The sequence below is a fragment of the Balaenoptera physalus genome (genome assembly GCF_965194825.1).
Source record: "Balaenoptera physalus genome assembly, chromosome: 3".
Taxonomy (NCBI): domain Eukaryota; kingdom Metazoa; phylum Chordata; class Mammalia; order Artiodactyla; family Balaenopteridae; genus Balaenoptera; species Balaenoptera physalus.
This window is the reverse complement of record NC_138890.1, coordinates 31590230-31596467: the sequence shown is the minus strand read 5'-3', so window position 1 is coordinate 31596467 and position 6238 is coordinate 31590230. Positions and strand designations below refer to the sequence as shown.

The window sequence follows — 6238 nt, the reverse complement described above, 5'->3', positions numbered from 1 at the left end:
AGTTGTGACCCTGAGTTTAGAGTCTAAAGATTTTCTCACACGGATGATAAAGGGCATCTAGGAACATGCTCATCATAACATTGCTCATGGTGATTGGAAATTAAGTTCTATCCCAACCTGAGTATCTAGCAGTGGGGTACTAGATAGGTCCCCAGTGGCAGATATATCCCATGAAGTACAAGGAAGCCCTCATAGAAACAGAAGTAAAACTGGATGACCCAAAGGCAGATAGGTGGATTGTAAAAATAGTGTAATGAGTATAAAAATGAGAGCAACAGAGAATTATCCATTTAAAGATACATACAGCAAAATAAGAAACATTGTACAGATTGCACCAAGCGATGATTACCTGACTTAGCAAATAAAAATGCAGGATACTGAGTTAAATTTGAATTTCAGATAAAATATGAATTTTTTTTTTATTATAAGTGTGGACCAAATATTTAGTATAAGTATGTCCCATACAATGTTTGAGACTTACTCATACTAAAAAGTTATTTGTAGTTTATCAGAAGTTCATATCTAACTGGGGGTCCTGTGTTTTATCTGTCAACCCTATACCAAACAAATGATACACAAACACATGAGAATGGTTGCGTTTTGCGGGTGGGAAGGTGTAGGAAAATGCAGATAAAATGAAATAAAACAGACAAACAAGGGGAATAAAAACAAAAAAGGGCAATGCATAGATCAATGATGATAAAATGCCATGCTCTGACCATAACTGACTAGCTGATTCTAAGAATACAAAGAAATAGGGGACATTTTTGGAGAAAAAAGGAATCTTCTGCCATGATTTGTAAGAGCTTGGTTATAAAAGAGATGTGAAGATCGTGGTGTGGAACTGACTTGTAAGTGAGATTCCCTAGTAAATTAACAATTGTCCTTTTGGTTTTGGGAATAACTAATTATTTTTAGATAAGCAAAAAACCTATTTTCATTCTTTCTGAAAGTTTCATCTTTAGTGAATAAAACTGTTTAATGAAAGTTCAGCACATTAAAATGATAAGTTCAGGGCTATTATGTGATAAAAACATATTTTGAAATACCATACCATATTTTAACGCACACGGGTAAAATGCACATGCAAAGTAATTACTTGAGCAGCAAAGAGAGTTAGCTCTAAGATACTTTGGTCTCCTCCTGCCGTTGTACCTTAGAGAAAATGCCCTCCGCCAAGCTAAACAAGACTCTTGGGTCCCGAAGCCCCCAACCCATCATAAGCCCAGGTATTTTAGCAGCAATGTCATCCTTATCACCTGTTTTGTCCTAAGACAAACATAGTTTTCTCAGGCCCGGCCATCGAAACGCTGATGTTAGTACCTTGCAAATTTGAAACAACGTGCAAATCAAAATGTTGGATTAATAAATTCTTAAAAGGAGCCAAATTCCAACAAGTGAGTTCACTCACAGGGCTACCCGCAAGCAAATGGCAGGATTCCTTGCTAGAGTCTTGTTTTCATAATTAAATCAGTATCTGGGTGTGGGAATTCTCTGCTCGTTTGCAACAACTTGAGATGTTGGCATCAGTTAGAGATGAGAGAAAAATTCATAGACCTAAAAACCCAATCCCTCTAAACCCCTCATGCTCTTGCACAGGGAGCGCCAGTTTCCTTTCTCTTAGTTACCTATTTCCCTTTACTCTTTTTTTTCTTCCTTTAATTAATAGTAATCTTTTATTTATTTTTATATTTATTTTTGGCTGTGTTGGGTCTTCGTTTCTGCGTGAGGGCTTTCTCTAGTTGCGGCGAGCGGGGGCCACTCTTCATCGCGATGCGCGGGCCTCTCACTATCGTGGCCTCTCTTGTTGCGGAGAACAGGCTCCAGACGCGCAGGCTCAGTAGTTGTGGCTCACGGGCCTAGTTGCTCCGCGGCATGTGGGATCTTCCCAGACCAGGGCTCGAACCCGTGTCCCCTGCATTGGCAGGCAGATTCTCAACCACTGCGCCACCAGGGAAGCCCTACTCTTTATCTTACTAATTGTTCTTCCTTTATGCTCTATCTTGCCGTCCTAGGTTAGATCAGCCAACGTTGGTACCCTCCTCTTTGCTGCTTTTGGATAGAGTTTCACCAGTTCCTCATGGTTTACCTGTGTTCCTGCCTCTCCCAAGGTTTCTTTCTATAACTCAAGAGTCTTTCCTGAATTTATCACTAAAGTGCTTGACTAAGCAGCTGATGCCAACTAGCAGTTTATTTCTGAGATCAAAGATCTTTGAGCCAATTTCATATTTTCACAATAAACAATTAAATGGCCCTCTGCAACCTGGCTCATATCATTCAATTTTCGGAGTCTAGTAGCCAGAGAGTAGCCAGAGGGTGGGGTCTGAAGTTATTATACCGAGTGCTTTGAAATCCGAGCTCTGGTGGCCAATGGCTATGTAAATATAGCAGGTTTTAGAACTTCTCTAAACCATATCTTTAATGTTCCAACCAAATACAGTCTTTATTTTTTAATGCACATAAAGGAATGGTCACTGCCATTTCTTCTCTAACTTTTCCGTTAAAGTTCTTCAAAGAAAAAGCAGAGCAGAAAACACATTTCTAGCAGAAAATATTTGCCCTCTTTGTCACTTAATTTGCCTGTGATCCTGGGCAGATAATTTCCTATTTTTATTTTATGTATAGATATGAATAACAATCATACCTACCTCATGATATTATTGTGAATGTCAAAAATTCAGCAAATATTTATTGAGTGTCTGTAATGTGTGTCTTCAGGAAACAAGGTGGTCTCTTGAAACTTGTTTCTAGTGTGAAGAGAGAGAAAATAAGCAAATAGGCAAATATTAAATATGATAAATATCACCAAATGGTTATGAAATGTAATATACATACAGTTTCTGAAATACTTGGTCGTTTGCTTTTAGTTCATTTAATTATATGCATATATATAAAGAAATTGAGTTACATGCTCACTGTCCTAGGTACTCTGCCAGATAAAGCAGGGTTGCAAACTTTTTTTGTAAAGGACAGAAAATAAATGTTTTAGGCTCTGTAGGGCATAACATCTCTGTCACAATTGCTCAACTCTGTCACTGCAGCACCAAAGCAGCCACAGACAGTACATTAACAAACAGGCATGGCTATGTTCAATTAAACTTTGTGGACACTGAACTTTGAATTTTATATAATTTTCTTATGTCACAAAATAGAGATCTTCTTTTGATTTGTTTTCAACCATTTGAAAATATAAAAAGTACTCATATTTGGCATGCCATACAAAAGAGGCAGCAGCCTGGATTTGGCTCTAAAGTTCTCTGATGCAGACCAGCTTCTCAAACTTTAATATGTGTACAAATTGCTTGAGATCTTGTTAAAATGCAGAGTTGGTTTAGTGGCTCTGGGATGGGATCTGAGATTCTCTGCTTCCAGTAAGCTCCAAGAGAATGCTGATGTTACAGATCTTGAGTAGTGAGTATATAGAAATTATTTTTGTGAATGTACAGAAAAACTTCTGCAAGCATACAGGGAACGTGCTATAGAATATATCTTGCAGGACAATGGGGAGTAAATAGAATCTTCAGTATTTTTACTTTAAACTTCTGTTTTGCTGATTTTTTTAAACTGAGATTTCACTTCCAAAATAATTTTTTTAAGAAAGTGAAATTCAGGGCAGGCAAAAGCACACTTGGCAAAGGCATATTATGGCATTTTAAGGAGCTATAAACTCATGTTTTCTAAGAATAGTAACAAACATGGAAAACATGTGTAATATCATGTTATGAGAAAAAAAAAATACACACAGCATGTATTGTACCATACATAAACATGTATGTATACCCACTTGAAAGAAATACCACAAAACGTTGGCAGTGATTATACGTGGGGAATGAATAAGAGAGAGTTTTACTTTTTTCTTTGTACTTCCATATTTTCCAAATTTTCCATGGCAGACACATGTTATTTTAAAATCAGAAAAAATGAGATACTTTGTTTATAGAAGATAAAGAAGCAAAAAGTAGGCCATGCTAAAGTCATGAGTTATTCTTCACTCACAGTCAAGCATGGGCTAGCTTATTCAGCAAATGCTCCCAGAGCACAGACCTATGACCTTGAGAGAGTAGTAGCAGTAGTTTTGTTCTCCGAGTCTGGAAACTTCCAATCAGATCCAACAACTGACAAGTGGCCCAACCTAGACTCCCACTGAGGCCTTCTAATTCCAAGACCCATGTTCCTTTTCCTCCTCTTTACTGTTTCCCCCTGAGCAAAGATGGGGTTGTGCAAGGCGGCTCACTATTCATTCAGATCTACAGGTAGGGTCACCCTAGGAAGAACTATAAATTTATGAATGTTTGGCTTAGACAATGCTATAAACTAAGATATATATGAGAGGTGCTTAAATTTTAACAGACATAATCAAAAGGGGTGTACTTCACATATTAACACTTGAGGATGCCGAAAGTTTGGGAAGGAGGAAGACTTTTCTTCTAAGAACTGGGTAACTACCCAAAACAGAGGCTTAATTATTCTTCTTTGGAGAACAGAAATGACACCTATTTTTGTTCAATCTGAGGCAGATACAAGGAAATAGATACTTATGAAATGAACCTTAGAAAATAAATCATGCAATCTCTGGAAGGCTCCTCACCACCTCCCTAGGTAGCCCATGCTTTATTTTGACAACATTTACTCTTACAAAGTTCTTATGTTGTGCTTCAGTTAGAGAACTGCCACCCTCTGGCCTTTCTTGTCCTTCCTGGGACCATGTGGAAAAGTCATGAGATGTACAAGGCTCTTCTGTGAGGGAGCAGAGTTCCAGAGTATTACTATGCTCCTGCTTAGGAAGCTGATGTCATGATTTAGCCCTGTTCAGTACAATACCCTACACTTGAGTCACTCTGTAAATTTCAAAGCCTTTGGTACCCTTATCTCATTTAATCCTTACAGCATCACAATATCATCTGAGATAGGCTGGGCAGGGTCTTAAAAGACACTCAAAAGAGTGTTTCCATGACTTGCCTAAGGACACACAGCACAAAGATGGTAGAGTTTACAATAGAAGTTGAAGTCTTCTGATTCTTGGCCCAATTCTCTTTTCATTAAACTTCCCTGTTGATTTTACAAATGGGATAAACACAGAGCCAGATGACAGACAGCTAGATTCGTTAGGACTTTTCACTTTGTTTCAAGTTACGATTTTCAGTAGTTTTTTGGTTCCTACATTGAATCCAGTATAAGTAAAGCAGGAACTGAAGTAAACTAGGACACATTTAGCCCTGATGTTATGTGTCAAAATACCATTTGGATTTGTCCATTTGAATCTACATTCTAGGATTTTTCAAAACAAAGAATAAATAAATACATGCATTCTTGAGCACAATGATTCATGAATTTGGGAGTTTCATTTTGTGATTTTTTTTTTTTTTTTGGTAGACTGATTACTGTTCCAAGCTTATCTTTTGATCTTCTAAGATAAATGCTGTTTTTTAAAAGAAATTGCTGTTGAAGTTGCTACAGTATTTTGGCTTTGATGTGTTGCTTTATTCACATTTTCTTGTTTTTCCTACTGTATATTACCTTTCAGGATCTTTGAGAAACAACCTCTTCATTTTCAAAATTCCAATTACAGATTTTTAATAAAAAGGGGTATGGTTGGATTTATTTGTTATTATAGATTGAGTTAAAATCCATTAGTAAATTAAACTGAAATTATTTCTTTTGCAAAAGAAGAAATTTATAAATCAAGAAACCCAGGGTTACCATAGCAATCCGTGACATCTAAAGATTGGAAACAGAGGACTATATTCTACTTTCTAGAAAACACTTCATTAGAGGAAAGATATATGATGTGTCTTCAGGGTGGAATATGACAATAAGAGTAGATCATTGCTTAACAAAAATACTTCCATTTTTTTCCCTGACTAAAAATAATGCAAGGTAATTTGGAACAATTTTTATCAAAAATGTGCATAATACTTCTGTCTTTGGCACCATTTGATATTTATTCAATAACAGGAATGGGGTAGGATTGTGTACTTAGCTGACTATGTTTTGGAAATACCCTAGCTGTAGCAAATATGTTATGTGGGAAACTGGGCAGAAGGAGTGAGATTGGAGAGAAGAAGACATTTTTTTTGAAAAGCAAGAAGTGAATCAAAGGGGAATGAAGTCAATCAAATGAGGTGGGCTTTCTCTAGGAATTAACACAGAATTGTCTCTGTGTGTGTGTGTGTGTGTGTGTGTGTGTGTGTGAGAGAGAGAGAGAGAGAGATGCATGTGTCTTTGTATGGTTTCTGGT

General features: G+C 37.0%; 1 protein-coding gene across 2 annotated transcripts in view; it reads left to right on the top strand.

Annotated features, from left to right (window-relative positions):
- The window catches only part of LOC309658213 (teneurin-2-like), a 1589229-nt gene that overhangs the window by 1007869 nt on the left and 575122 nt on the right, over positions 1–6238 (top strand). The window lies entirely within an intron of this gene.